General features: G+C 48.1%; 1 long non-coding RNA gene across 1 annotated transcript in view; it reads left to right on the forward strand.

Moving 5' to 3' along the window:
* The window catches only part of LOC309613470, a 254,337-nt gene extending 239,355 nt beyond the window's left edge, over positions 1-14,982 (forward strand). Inside the window, exon 2 of the long non-coding RNA XR_014235751.1 lies at positions 14,868-14,982. This is a non-coding gene — a long non-coding RNA (uncharacterized lncRNA). The remainder of the gene's footprint in view (positions 1-14,867) is intronic.
* The last annotated feature ends 936 nt before the right edge of the window (positions 14,983-15,918 follow it).

Below are 15,918 nucleotides of genomic sequence, written 5' to 3' on the forward strand. Positions count from 1 at the left end.
TTTCACAAACTTTCATTTCCGTTCACTCCTGGGCCATCAACCTGTCAGGGATAGTGCTGAATAGTTAGGAATGAATCAGGAAATCTTTGAAAAGGATGGGCTTTCCCCCCTAGAGCTCAGAGCTCCCTGGTGACTTAGCCAACAATAAGACCAGTTATAGCAGCTAACATTCTAAGATGTATGAGTGCATCCCGGGCACGTGGTTCCTGTCACATAGCCCTCAGGACAAAGCTCTGTGGTAGGTACTTTTATTGTTCCCATTTTATAGATGAGGCAACTGAGGCCCAGGAGAGCTGAGATCATGGCCACACATCATCCTGCAGGGAAGTGAAGAGACTCTGAATAGAGCTTTACCTCATGGAGGCAGGAATGCCTTCCTCCTGAAGGCCAGGGCAGCATGTCTATCCCTCTGAAAGGGGTGAGACCCTCAGCCCTTGTGAGCGCCTACCTCATCAGCAACACGAAGGGGGCTGGACCAGCTCTCCCAGCCTCAAACCAGGGCTTCTGAAGACAGGGGCTGTGTGTATGGCAGGCTGAGTAAGGACCCGCCAAGATGTCTATGTCTTAAACCTGTGGATGTTACCTTACATGGCAAAGTCTCTGCAGGTGTAATTAAGGATCTTGACATGGGGACATGTTCCTGGAGTATGTAGATAGGCCCACAATGCAATCACAAGCATCTCTATGAGAGGGAAGCAGAGGCAGGCCACATGACCACAGAGGCAGAGATTGGAGTGTTGTGGCCATGAGCCAAGGGATGCCACCAGCCCCCAGAAACTGGAAGAAGCAAGGAATGGATTCTCCCAAAGCCTGGGGGGTGGGGGGTATGGTCCTGCCAACCCTTGATTTTGACCTAGTGAAACTGATTTTGAATTTCTGGCCTCCAGAACTGTGAGAGAATAAATCTATATTGTCTTAAGCCACAGGATTTGTGGCAGTCTTTACAGTGGCCACAGGAAACTAATACATGTGTATGAAATAGAGTCTAATACCCTTTTATTCAGCAAACATCCACCAATGGCCAGGTGTGTTCCAGGAATTAGGGATCAGAAATGAGTGAAACTTAACTCCTGTGTCTCTTCTCTGGGGCGGGGCAGAGATCTGGGGAGGGAGAGAGAGCTCAGGGGTAGGGGTGGGTGGGTGTGGACTTGTGTAGAAGGGGCTCCACTTGAATTTCCACTGACAACCCTGCAGAGAGATGGGCCCATCACTGATGTTTGCATCAGAAATCTGAGTCTGAGACCTAATTCTGTCACCCAGAAGCTGTGTGACTTGGGAAAAGTCACCTGGTCCCACTAAGTGCACTTATTGAATCTGTAAGATGAGGATGGTAGCACCTACCTCACAGGGCTTAGGATTATTAAACAAAAGAACGAGCCCAGAAGGGAACCTGACTCAGGGCAGGTGCTCGGCAAACATTCGGGCTTGAATGTCTACATCCACGTGGTGTGACCCAAGCTGCCACACATGGGATGGAGGTGGAGCCAGTGCCGCTGAACTGGGAAGCTCAGCATTAGTAATTTACTTCTTCTTCAAGTTCCTGTTTGGAATCAAAGTCCCGGGGGATGTTACACCTTCTGTCATCAACACCTAAGGGTGGGAACCCAGCACCTGCTCTCTCAGCCAGCAGCACAGGAGATGAACAAGGCAGTTAAAGATGAAGACAAGATAAAAGGGCAGGGCTGGACACACTGCCCAGGGCAATGTCACAGCAGCTGGTGGTGAAGGCCATGCAGTGTTAGGTTATCTGGAGTTAGGGTCTCTGGAGGGGTGTTGAAGGACCGACTCCTTAAGAAGAAATCCAATTTTCCTATCCCTTTGGTTGCCTGGGGTTACCAAGAAAGTTGTCCTTGTTTGCATGCCATGGGGCTAAGAGTCAATCTGATAGCAGGGAAGGAAAGTGAGGGCCCTGGCCTAGGTTGGATGGCTCCCCATCTGGATGGATGGAAGCAACCGGCAGGGGAAAGGGAGCGAGAGCCCCGCGTTCTGCTGTAAATGCTTTAAGAACTGAGAGACCGTGGGTGTCTCCGAGCCAAGGAGATCAAATTCCCCAGCAACAGACCACTCTGAGTGTACTTGTGTCACATTTCAGCCTCATAGAAGGCTCCATGCGATGTGTGCCAGAGTCCGAAACACCTTGGTTGTGGTTCAGCAAAATGCTTTCACAGGCAATACACATCCCCAGCCTGCGTGTCCATAGGTGGTGGCACCCAGCAGGGTCCTGGGGGGGTCATTGAAAGCCTTACGCAGAGAAAGGAAATCATTCAAGTGGACATTTCTACAGGATGATCCATGGGCTAACTATGATCTCTCGCCCTGGATGGATAGAGGGCAGAGTTTTCCAGAACCATAGTCCAATATCTACAGTTGAGCTCTGGTTAGATTGGGTGTCATGGTTACTCAGATCCAGGCAGTAGTATCTGACGGTCATTCACTAGGAAAAGAGGGGTCAAGGCTCCAGTTGAAAATCCAGCTCTCAGGAACTTCCCCCCACCCCCGGCACCCAGGGAGACATGATGGGAGAGCAGGTCTTGGAGGGAGGAGGCCAACGGAAGGAATCGCAAGTACACAGGAGGATATCCCTGTCGAGCTCAGAGACCCAAATCCGCCATGTGCAAGCTGGCTGAGATACAGAAGGCCTTCTGGTGGATCAAGACCAGATCTACACTAGGAAAGGCAAGCGCGCTGCAAACATTCCATCACACCCTTTGCACGTCCATGGGAGGCATCATTACTTAATCATAGCGATCTTTCCAGCTTGGTCCCGTCACAGCCTCAGAATCCTTCTTAACACATTGCCTCCAACCCCGTGCCCAGGAGAGCTATCCATGGTGCTGCCGCAGCCCCTGCCCTCAGGTTCTCCCTATTCTGCTGTTCTGCTGACTGGAGTTGGCGCCCAGCTGTTCTTGCAGCTGGGACCTGCCTTGACCTGTCCCTTCTGTGTGGTTTCAGCAGGGCCTGTCCTGACACCACCTGGTTCTGAGCCTTTCACCTGAGCCCTGCATTCCCATCTCAGCCTGTCCATCAGGCCTCTCATGAAAATTCTGCCCCCGTTCTTTTGGGCTGCCTGACACATGTTACCCCTCACCCACAAAAGACAAGCTTCCTCATTCACAAAACTCCAGTGGGAATGGGGGCCCACAGCTCCATCTGGGCAGCTGCCACTCAAGTCAGAGTTCCGGCTGCCTGGCCCACTGACTAGCCCCAATCACACAGAACACCGGCCCTGCTCTATGTCATGTGTCCCCTGCCCCATTCTAAACAGGACCTGGTGAGGCTGCATGTAGATGTCATCCCAGCATGGAGCTCAGCTGCCAGCTCTGGGGAAATGTTCTTCTTTTTCTCCCTCTGCTCTGTAGCTTCTACAGACAGGCCTGAACCTCTCTCTTTGCTGCTGGGTCTCTTCTTGGGTCACACTGGGCTCCAAGTTCCTCATGGGCAGAAAGGAAATTGTCCAGAGTCTTTTTAGCTTAAAAAGAACTCAACCAGCCCTTAATCTCTTCCTACTGGGGCTGGTGCAGCTCTGTGTAGCTTTACGTTTTTTTCCTCTTTCAGAAACTCCCCCCCCCCACCCCACTCATGTTTCCAAGAAACATGTACATTCTAAGGAAACCGGATGTTTTGAAAGGATTCTGGACTCAGACACTTGAGCCTAAAATGATTTCTAGGGCCCCCATGAAATCAAGCTAACACAGAATCAAAACACACATAACATGGAAAGAAAACAAACAAACGTATTCTAAGAAATAAGCTTAACAGTAAATGTGTTCTAAGCAGCCCCCGACTTCACATTCCATTGTACAAGCCCAGCACTGATACTCCGAAGTGATTACACAGCAACACAAATCAAGGCTACGACCGACACTGTTCTGAAAGGTTACAGGTCCACTTCCCCGGGGCTAGTGCAGCTGGCGTGCCCATCTGCGGGGGAAGAGGGCAGGCACAGGGCTCCCCAGACCACCACACGACACTAAACAGAAACATTGGGTTGTTCAGATTCAAGCAGATTTGCCAAACTGGCCAAGAGGACCAAACATAATGACTTCTGTCTGAAGGAGGGAGAGTGAGTCTCCCTGACTTTGCTGAGATCGCGGACGGAGGTGAGAGTGACCCTTCCAGATAAAATCCCTCCCGCACATCGAATCAGACCACGGGGCACAGTGGTCCCACCTGGGGGGTCTCTGTCTTTGCTCAGGGACTGCTGGCCCCCACTTGAACCTTCCTTCCTAACAGATTCCAACATCTGCAAAAATACTGCTTCTCAGAGGCCAGTTTCCTATCCCACAAGAGGGAGGTTTGCGGGACATCAAATTGATCCCACGAGTGAGATCAATTCCCTTTTCATCCTAAGAGTGCCCTGGTTTTATCCAGTTTGTATTAAAGTCTCACTGGGAGGTCGCCCAGTGATACAGGAGGATTCAAAACGCAGTGCCTTTGCACCTCACAGGCCATTCCAACTTGTTCATGATTGTCTGTCAAATGGTCCCCACGTGCCAGCAGTAAAGGGAGCAAGGCCACTGCCCGGGTGAGACATCCTCCAACAGTGAGGTGCCTCTCCTGGTGCTGCGCCCGGTTTCCTCGGCTCTGGCATCAGGACCCGCCTCTCGCTACCCCCCACCCCACCCCACATCTTTCCTTATAAAGATTTGGGTCCATATTTGCTCACTAGCTATGTCGTCAGGGAACAAGTCACAGGACCTCAGTTTTCTAACCTGAGAAATGGGCAGAAGAGATTAATGTGTGTGAATCTGATGGTCTGTGGAGGGTAGGCCCTCCACTAACATGGGTTCCTTTTCCTTGTAAGTTGAGGACAGTGAGAAACCGGCTCTTTATTTCTGCCTTGGGTTTTTTCTTGGCATTGTTCCAAACCAGGATTCCACGTGGAGCGTCTCACCAGATCTGCTTTCACCTCCAGCCCTTTCCTCTGCCGTCCGACACCGTTGTTAGCTCATGGAAGTTCCGGGGAAACACAAATGATACTTGTATGGGGACAAAGTAAGCCATTGGGGACGTGGATTGTTGGGCTGTAGTGAAATTCATATCAGACCAAATACTGAATTGTGAGCAACGGGTGAGCTTGAGCAAAGCTTGGAATCCTCAGCCTCCAGTGAGAGTGTGGGCCGCCTGCTGGGTCCCCCGAGGCCGGGACTCTGGAGGGTCTCGCCCCGACCCACCCTCCTCTCCCTCTGCTCTGCTGTCTCCACCCTCTCCTTCTCTCTCTCTCTCCTTCTCTCCCCGTTCCCTCCCTCTTTCCACCTTTCCTCTCCTGCCCCCTTACTGTGCCTGGTGCTATGAGATGAGATCAGACTGCCCGGGGAGTCTGGACATTCCGTGACGTCTGGAGCTAGCCTCACCTGAATGCATCTCTCCTCTCGTGGCTGCTCCCCACAGCCACTACCCTTCCTCCTACGCAGGCCCTGCAGCTGGTCCCCTAGTTCCTGCTCCTTCTGCACCCCGCATTTCATTTACACACAAGAGACGGCTTGACTTATTGAGGTGCAGAGTGGACCCCTTCCTTGAACTTGCCGACGCTGAGAACCGACCATCTCCTAGAGGATAAGCCCAAACTCTCTCCTCTGTGTACAAGCTGACTTCTGCCAACTTCCAATTTCACGCTGAAGAAACTCAGGCCCAAAGAGGCAGTCTTTCTTCCAATTTTAACTTATCAATATGAAAACCGATAAACCCTGGGCCACACAGATAAGTCACACCAGACTTTAAAAAAATAATGATGAATGTTAAGGGATATTCAAAACCTGCTGAAATGTCAGAACTCTCGGAAAGTGAGCTATAATCACTGGGAATAAGCAGGACAGAAGAAAGAAGTTGAGAACGTGCTCACTAGATGGCAGAAGTGAAATTGTCATAAAATCGGCTTTGAGGGAATAGAACTGAAAAGTCTGGGAGGAGAACTTGTCCTGATAAGTCAGAGGACTGTTTCTGATGTTGTTGCTGGTTTTTAATCCCCAATTATGAGTTACAGGCCACAGTCATTGTTTGGAGTTTCCCTAAGTGCCGCTCTCCATTTACTAGGGCAGTTATGTTAAGCATCCCTCTTTTGGAAATCTGGCACTAAATGCTGCAGAGCTTGAAGCCCAGGTTCCATCCATCTGTGGTTTCCCAGAGGCTGGGCATACAGCGACCACAGCTGGAAATCATTAGGCTCTCAAAAGAGCGCTGACCGTGAAATTGCAGGCCACCCTGATCGTTCTAATGCTGACTTTGTCAGTTGCATGAGAAAGAGTATTATTCTCTGTATGTCTTCTCAGGCTCAAATCCCTGTTCAGCTGAGACTGAATACCCAAGTAGGCAGAAGATGGACGCTTGGATATGGCAGAAGCCAGCCCTGTGATGCAGGACAGTGACCCAGACCTGGGCTCCAGCGCTGCCACTCATCAACTCTGGAACCTGACACTCCTGCCTCTCTGGGGACCCAGCGTCCACCTCAACAGGCAGGACCTCTTACCTCATTGGATACAGGAGAAAAGTAAATAAGAAAATGGATGAGATTGAAAGGATGGGGCTGGAGAAGAGGCAGCAGCTGGAAATGAAGTTGATGTAGAAAAACTCATGGGGTACAGTCAACGCTTTCTTGGGAATGAGCCAAAATTTGGATTTGAGTCTCCAGCAGCTCGTGCAAAAACAGAAACAATAAAAGGTGGCCAGCACCCCGAAGGCACTCCTGTGGTCTCTTAACAGCTCTACTCTGGGGCCTCCCTTCCCGGGGCCATTTGCACACTGTCCACTGGAGTTGCAGCTTAGGTGTAGAAGGGTCATGACCCGGAAACAGTCCTCCACCAGGTCCTCTGCAGGCTTCTCCGTCTGGGGCCTTCTGCCCTGTAGATCAGATGTTTTAACCCAAAGTGCCAGGAAAAAAGTAATCTGTTAATGCCATAGAGCTTGTGGGTCTGCTGTCTGGGGCTCCAGGCTAAGGACGGATGGTACAAACCTATGAAATCTGGGCTCTGCCCTCAGGAACTTGAAGATCTGTGCATGGAGTCAGGACAAGGTGGATTGGCTTTAGTAGTGTTAACATGATGGCTTAGGTTGGGTTCTAGGAGCCGTGTAAGTGGTTTGTTTGGGTGACCCCAGGAAGCGCAGGAAGCGTGACGGAAGTGAGTCAGGGAAGGAGGCCAATGAATCCTGCATTCCCAGATGCAAAGGACAGTCATTGCAAAGTGTTGTTGACAGGAATGAAGGAAGGAGGGTTAAACAAGAAAGGATTATCCCCAGATACTCTTACACAATCAGCCCTCCGGTCCTGTTTTTAACCACAACGTCCATGGTGGAGAGAGAGGAGAAAAACCAAAGGCAACCTGGGGACATGGGACTATTGAACAGGAAACGGGAAGGTGAGTGAGGTGGCATGGGTGTTGGTTATGGTAGGAAGGTCAAAGGGAGTGACTTCTGTGAGCGTCCATTGGCCGGGAGACTCAGCCAGCTGCAGCGCACGTGGTCAGTGCCAGCGCCCTACTCCTCAGACCCAACTATTGCAGGCCCTAGACAAACCAATATTTAAATAAAGTATCTGTGATTCTGTGAGCTAAAGACAATCTTTGTTTTAATGGGTCCTCATGCGGCTAATTCTTTTTTTATCATATTATCGGGGAAGAAAATGGATTTTTCTTTGGAAACATTTGGTGAGCATCTTGACAGATTTCGTGTAAGTTGCTTTCACACACATGATGTGTCTAAGCACACCGTACCTTTGGTCTGGTTCTCTGCCCACCAACATCCTTTTTACCTATTAGTTTGATCCCAGATGCTCCGATTTTGAGACAGAATTGCCCCACTGGGGAAGGAACACTGCTAGTGGGGAATGCAGAACAAGCTTGGGGACTGGAGTTGAGAGCTTGGGCTCAGCAGCCTGGCTCTGGCCATGTCTGCCAATTCCAGACCTGGGCAATTACCTAACCTTCCAAAGCCTTATTTTCTCCAACTGTAAAGTAGGATAAACATCCCTAGCTTCAGCCTAGGGAGCCTAGGGTTACTTTGACAAGTTAGCCAAGAATGCACTTGATTTGGTATCTGGTTCCTAACAAGGGCTCAGTGAATTGGAGTGGCATTCTCATGTAAACAACAGGATTTTATAAATGTGATTATTACCTTTGACTATGATTAATCTTGGCATTTTAAATTAGATCTAATAACAGAACCACAAAGCATCAATCAACCATTACAGTAGAAAAAGGAAAACAAACACGAGAAACCCCAAACATGCAAGAACAAAACAAGAATGCTTCAGATGGACTTTTCATGCACAAGGAAAGATAACTTTGATCACAACCGTGCCTGCAAAGTCATCACCCTCTTGGCACCTGCTGTCTCCCTGAAGCCCAGCCCTGCGGCGTCTTAGTGCAAGCTTCTTCGACTGTCTCCCTGATGGCTTTTTCTGGTCCCCAAAGCATGCTCAGCTTGTGTGCTGGGCAGGAGGAAAGTTCGGTGGAGTTACTCCTCTAGGAGCGGACTTCAGCCCATGGAGTCTGCAGGTAAATGTCACTGCTCCTCCTCCCCCAGGTGGGGCGACTCCAAGACATGGTCTACACCCTCTCCCATGGGTCTCCCTCAGGACTGAGCCCCACGTTCCCAGCACAGAACCCTGATCATTAACACACCCTGGACTGGCCCCCTTCTCTGCCCTGCCCTGCACGCCCACACCCCCATCAGAGTGGGAGCCACGGGACCACCTCCCACATTCAGAACTTGCACCCAGATCCTTGACTGAGGGTCTGCTTTGGGGGGGGGACCCAAACTAAGGCAGATAATTTGTTCACTGAAAATATTCAGGTGACCACTATACATCTGGATTAACACTAAGAAATATTTCTTTTCCACTCAAATAGAAGGAAAAAAAAACAACAACAACTTCTTGGGTTGTTTTTGTTTTGGGTTGTTTTGTATAGTGTTAAGATCATGTGTTGTCCATGGCAGAGCAACTCTGCTCAAATCCACGCTCTATAACATACTAGTTCCACGATGTTAGGATAATCAACATAAGCTAGTGAGCAGAGTGCTTGTCATAGAATAATTCTTATGGATTTTTAAAATCGCATCTATGAAGGTATAATTTGCATACAATAAATGCATACATGCTAGTTATACAGTTTGATGAGTTTTGACAAACCCACACGCCTATATAAAAACCACCCCGATAAAGCTAACATGTCCATAACCTCAAAGTCCTTATGTCAGCCTTCACCCCACCCCTGCCCCAGGAGACTCCTGATCTGCTTTCTATCTCTATAGGTCAACGGACTTTGATGTGAAGATGCAATTAATGGCTGACTTCAGTAAAATAGGTAATAACAGTGTTTGGGGGGAAAATCGCTTATTATGCTCTATGATTTTGCATCAAAATTATCTGTATTCATCACTTCTGTGAATGATGAAGAGGAAGAGAAAGCCAGTTTCAGAACTGAAGGGTGTTCTCCTGACTCTCAGATCCAACGAGGTGAAAAGTGAGATGGAAGGGCAAATAAAAGGTGGAATCAATTTGAAATTTGGAATGACTTCTGCTGTGAAAGTTCCAGAAAAACAAATCTGAAACTCATTCATTAAATTAAAGAAAACACCTTCAATTGTAACTTGAACTTTGTTCCACTTGTTGGAACTTTCACAGTCATGTTGAATCAAGGCCAAATCTTCAACATCTTATCCAAGTGAAGCCCCAGGAAGTGGGGTCCAGGAGGGATGTCCATGAGCTGGTCTCTGAGTCACCAATTGCTCAAAAAACATTTACAGGGTTTCCCCTTTGCACTGAAGGCCATCCTACACCCTAAACAGACAGACATGCACTTTTTGTGTAGAAGAGAGCACATCCTCATGTAGACAGAAAAGCAAATTAATGCATAACTGAACACAGAGGGAAATCAGTGCTGGACAGAGACGGAAACAGAGGGCCAAGGTGGAGGCACCACTTTAGAAGGTGCCTCTGGGAAGGTCATCTTTAAGCTGATTCTGAATGACATAGAATGAACACATAGAACAGCACAGTTTATGGGAAGCGTGACAAGTAGAGGGACCCATCACACAAAGACCTTGAGGCTGAAACAAGCACGGCACCTTCCAAAACTCAGTGTTGCCAGAGCTTAGAATTGGTGGTGGGAGGGTGGTGTGAGATGAGGTGGGAGTGCAGAGAGGGACCAATCCTGGGGGGAGGGGCTAGGGTTTATTTTGTATTCTTTGGGAAGCCATTAGTGGATTTTAAGCTGATTTCTATTTACTCTGAGGGCTACAGGGGAGATTAGATTTCAGAGGGGCAAGAGTTAGAAGCTGGAATCTGCTTAGTCACCCAAGTGAGACATGAAGATGCCTGTTGGATCAATGGCACAGAGAGAATGGGCAGTTTCACAGCTATTTGGACACAAAGTGAACAGAATCTTTTGATATCAAGGATAACATCCACACCTTGGAATAAAGAGTATATGAGGTGTAGGAAGAGGTAATATGAGGTGTAGGAAGAGGTAATATGAGGGATATAGGTTGGGGATTCATCAGCATTTACATGGGATTTAAATCAATGGACCAGATGAGGTCAGCCAGGAAGAGTGTTTGGAAGGACAAGAGGAGAGGACATCCTGCATTTACAAGACAAGGAGAGACGGCGGATAGCAAAGGAGAGCAAAGGAGTTGCCAGTGGGGTGGACGCAACATGAGGAGTTCATGAACCTTGGAAACCAAAAAGTAAAGTATTCCAAGAAATATGTATTTGGAAAAGAAAAGTCCAGGAAGAACGTCTGTGTTTAATAGCGATCACTATCAACTTGATGAGAGGGTTTGAACCAGGTTGGTGTAGCATCAAGAAGCCTCAACAGAATTGACTTTAATGACTCTCCATGGTGCCATCTGGTTCAACCTCCCAGATCCTGTGATTTGCACCCACCCTGCACTTTCCTGGTTTTCTGCTTTGCACCACAGAACTTCAACATTTGCTTATTTTCCTCCTTTTCTTCTGCCCTTGTATCTCTGGAGAAAAGAGGAGATTTGACATAGCTACCATACAGCCAGTGCTTGATTGGCTACATGATCTCAAGCGGCAGCGCTGGGTTTAGTTAGAAGTCCCAGAGCGTGCGCTTATTGGGAGAAAATTTCCTGGGTCAGCCAATAGTCATTCCTGTTTCTTTTTACATATTTGCTCTCAAGAAAACATTCTCTTGCGCGGCTCAGAAACAAAGAAATATAGGAAGTCACAGAAGAGTATTTTTAAAAAATAATTCTTGTTCAGACATGTAGTATCGTTCCAAAACCATGGCATTGTTTTCCTCTGACATTTGTGTTTCACTTCTCTAGAGTGAAACCTCTCAGCATTTTCTCAGAATCCACTTAGCCTAAAAGATAAATGCCAAGGACGAACAGAGTTTTTCCCTACCCTTTTTTGTTTCTAAGATATGCCCTAGGCATAGCGAGATCGTCAAATTCGCCAGCCTCCAGGTTAGAACCGGTTTTATTTCCCCATCCTTTATTATCTTTTGAGGGGAAGTGTATTTTTTCAACATCCAGAGTTGAACGTTTGCTTTATTGATGATCCTTTAACTGGTGACACAAGCCACGTGATGTCATCCCAGAAGAATGCGAACCTCCAGCAAAACACTGAGCTTCTCCATCTATATTTGTGCAACTTGGAAACAATTTCGCCAGTATGATTCAACTACAAAAAAATTAACAACATAACATTCCCGGCGGTGGCCTTTGCCCTTGTGCTTGACTTTGCCTTGGTTCAGGAACGTGGGAGCTGCTGGGCTCCTATGGGAAGCCCGAGACCATCGCATCACCTTGAGCCAGAGGAAGAGGTTCTAGAGGTGGATCATCCATCCCTACATGCTCCCTCTTCCTCTCCCCCTGCAGGTGGCTGCCAAAGGCTGAGTTTGGCTACTCTTCACTCTGTTTCTATTACAGAGTGCTACTTGCTGCCCGAGATCATGGATAAAAGGGCAGATTGAAGGACAAGACTTCTTTACCCCACCTTGACTGCTTCGCAAAGATCATCACAGCCTCATGACACCCAGTGGCCCTTCTCAGTTTTCACCCTCATGGTTCCCTGAGGCACTGGGCATTCTCCCCCAATGCCTCTGGCCACTCTCCCACACCTCCCAGGACCCCTCCTCTGCCAGCCTCTACAAGGTCGGTCCCTGAGATTGTGCCCAGGAGGCACAAAGTAAAGTGATGTTAATTAGAGCAATCAGAGGAGGCCCTCTCTTCTCACACACAAACCCTCGAGGGGATATCCATCCCTGCGGCTCCCCCAGCTGGCCTGCAGGCCTCCGTCTCTCTCCACATCCAAGTTGTATACAAATGTCAGCTGACCATCTTCCCCTGAACCCACCCACTCATTTGGTCCTTCACTTGCTCATGTATTTAATTAACATGAGCCAATGCCTGCTGGCTGGGGCAGCAGGGACACCATGGGGAAAAAGGCAGTCAATCCCTTATCTCAGCTCAAAATGATCATGGCTGAGCTCAACATCTTCAGCCTTGGAACTGCCCCCCCTCCCATGAAGGGTCCCAGCACTCCAGGCATGACTTCCACCAACCATTGCAAGCCCTGGCAATTCTCTTCTCTGTCTCTGGAATTGGCCACTTTTCTCCACCCTCATTTCTGCCGGGTTATGTTACTCCCAGCTCTTGCCTGAAGATGGTGACCACGTCCTGCTTTATTCCTCTCTGTGACTTTCTGTCTCTTCGACCTGGCCTGCAGCTCCCAGGATCTGGCCCTGTCTACCTCCCAGCCCCCGCCTTCACATCCCCCAGTCAGACCCCAAGGTGACCACACTGCCAGCTCCGTGCCTGGCTCTGGTGGCACCTTGTCACATGGTGTCACCTCCCCTGGTGAGCCCTGTCCCCACTCCACCCCTGCCCAGTCCTTATACCCTTGCTGATGCCTGCCTGTCCGTCAGGTCCAGAGCTCTGTATCTCTCTCTCTACAAAGTCTCCAACTCCCCCAGGCTGAGTGGGGGCATCCTCCAATTTGCCCCACCCCAAACTCCCTTAACGTGGTAATGCTGCTGACTGCCGCCTGAGCAGTTGGTACAATGTCTCAGTCCCATTGTAACACGGTGCCCGAAACATAGGATGTGCTGGGTAAACATTTGCTGAGTTAATGAATGAGATAATTTTTTAAGCCAATACCTTGCTGGGTATGAAGGAGCAAAGAGGGGTGTGCATTTGAAAGTGAGGGGAGACTCTGGAGGAATAACAATGTCTCTAGTGACCTCTGAGAAGTGGGTTAGATGACCAAGCCTTCCTGGCTGGCCCAGTAACTTTACTACCCCATCCAGTAAAGTTCAAATCATCCTTAGGGTCACTTGGGAAATTCCTGAATATTAAGGAAAGTGATGTTAATTAGAGCAATCAGAGAAAGCTGCAGAAACTTGTCCTGTTGATTAACCCACATTCACAAAATGGACATCTAAACATTATTTGATATTAATCAGTTGAGCTCTTAAAATATACCTGCTGGCAGAAATGCTCAGCTTTTCTAGGAATTTGGTGTCAGAGTAGATTGAACTGAAATTGGCTGCCCTTGAACTGGAAAAATACCTGGAACAATCTTCATTTACAATAATGAGAATATGGGAAGAATTAATGTATTATAAATACATATTTTGTAAAGTAGTTATAAAATGCCTTTAAAATACGTGCAACTATTTTTTTTTCTTTTGGCTTATTATTTTTTTAATTTTTTTTTTATTTATTTATTATTTTTGGCTGCGTTGGGTCTTCGTTGCTGCACCTGGGCTTTCTCTAGTTGCTGCGAGCAGGGGCTACTCTTCATTGCGGTGCGTGGTCTTCTCATTGTGGTGGCTTCTCTTGTTGTGGAGCACGGGCTCTACGGTGCACGGGCTTCAGTATTTGTGGCACACGGGCTCAGTAGTTGTGGCTCACGGGCTCTAGAATGCAAGCTCAGTAGTTGTGGTGCACGGGCCTAGTTGCTCCGCGGCATGTGGGATCTTCCTGGACAAAAGATTGAACCCGTGTCCCCGGCATTGGCAGGCGGATTCTCAACCACTGCGCCACCAGGGCAGCCCTTTGACTTATTTTTAACTCTTGAACTTTTGTGCTGTAAGTTTTGCACCAAAACAGTTTCCTGGGATAAAGAAATATCAGTTACACCATCAGAAAAGTTGCTCATTTTTCCTACGTGATCCATCAGCCAGGGCAAAAGTACCAAGGAGCTGGGCTAAAAAGCAGGATTAAGGGAGTCCTCTCAGGAAATGTGTTTCCTCCTCAAATGGTAACTGTGGGGAGGGTGACCTGGGATCCTCCAGGAAGTAAATCTGCCTAACGGTCGTCCAGCCGGGAGGGGAGGTCTTCTCTGGGTAATTCTGAGCCTGATGCCAGCGGTGATGCATGGCTCGCCCCAAACCAGGAAGATGAGGTCCCGGGCAGAGCATGGTCCACAGGTAGGCATGTTCTTCTTATGGACTCACCACTTGTGACCAAGATGGCTTTCTAGATTCAGCCTGCACACAGCACTTCTGTTTGGTTACTTTTGTCCCTGATTCTAAGCCATACTTGTGGTTAAACTACTTCCCAAAATTCCCAGTTTACGTGAATAAAAACAGCATCTAGAAAATCAATATTCGTTGAAACAGGGAATCAACTGTTCTATGGCCCTTACACTTCACAAAGTGCTTTTTCTACAAATCATCAAATGTTAATCTTCTCTCAATCCTGTGAAGTCTTCATATTGTGCCCATTTTAGAGATGAGAGGAGTGATTCTCAAAGAAGTTACTTGAGTTGGTCAAGATCATGCAGCAGTAAGTAAAGCAGTGAAACAAAAAGTTCATTAGCTGGATAAACAACAAGGTCCTACTGTATAACACAGAGAACTGTATTCAGTATCCTATGGTAAACCACAATGGAAAAGAATATTAAAAAAAAAAATGTATATATATGTATAACTGAATCACTTTGCTGTACAGCAGAAATTAACACAACATTGTAAATCAACTATACTTCAATAAAAAACAAATAAAAATTAACATTTAAAAAGTTCATTAGCAGCAAATGGCGCACAAAGTAACAAAACAAAAGGTGTAATCAGAGTGATCGCTTGTCAAGGAGCTCCACTCAACACGGGAGACAGTGAGCCTCTTAGCCCCAAGCTGCCCCCTCGGCTCCATCTTTCCTACTCATGATGGAACCCACTCCAGCGCAGGCCTCGTGGGGAGAGTCCCGACATCTCCAGGACAAGAGCCCTTTAAACCCTCTCCGTCGTTCAGCCGTCAAACGTTCACTTGACCTCACCCCATTCTGGGTTCTCTTTGGAGTTAAAAAGTTGATGTTTGCCTTTGATAGGACGTTGATCCCAGGTCTTTGTGAAAAATTTCCCAGGATGTTGGGTAAGTCTTGGCTGCTTCCAAGGATCTGTCTCCCAGCTGAGCACAGAAGGCCTGGAATTCTCTCCCTGTGCAGACGTGCTCTTCAAGCACAGCTATGGGATGAATACTTGGGTTCTTGTTGCAGGGACGGCGAGGAGCTGACAGCCCGTCGGGGGGTCCTTCAGTGGTTATAATGGGGGGTGCGAGCTGGGAAGGTCCGATCTCAACCCTTCATTGTTTCATTAGAGAAACGGGGACTCAGGGAGGCTGAATGACTGTCCAGGGTCCACAGTGAGCTGGGGCAGAACCAGAGGCAGAGCTCAGGAGACCGTGTTCACCACCCAGGGCTCACACTTTCATGACTTGATCTGCTGAGCTTGCCTTTTGCTTCTGTTCTGATCAAGATACGTTTGCCGTGACAGTTTGTTAGATTAGCACCTCTTATGGTTACTGGTGGCATATTTTTAACTTTTCCTCTCTGCCTGATCACTCCCGCCATCGTGTAAACATCTTGTCATTTCTCCCAACTGAGAAACCCCTGTCCTAGCCCATCTTCCCCTCCAGGTATTACCTGATTTCCTTGGTTTCCTCATTTCC

This window comes from Balaenoptera borealis, assembly GCF_965194805.1.
Source record: "Balaenoptera borealis genome assembly, chromosome: 16".
In the NCBI taxonomy this organism is placed as follows: Eukaryota; Metazoa; Chordata; class Mammalia; order Artiodactyla; family Balaenopteridae; genus Balaenoptera; species Balaenoptera borealis.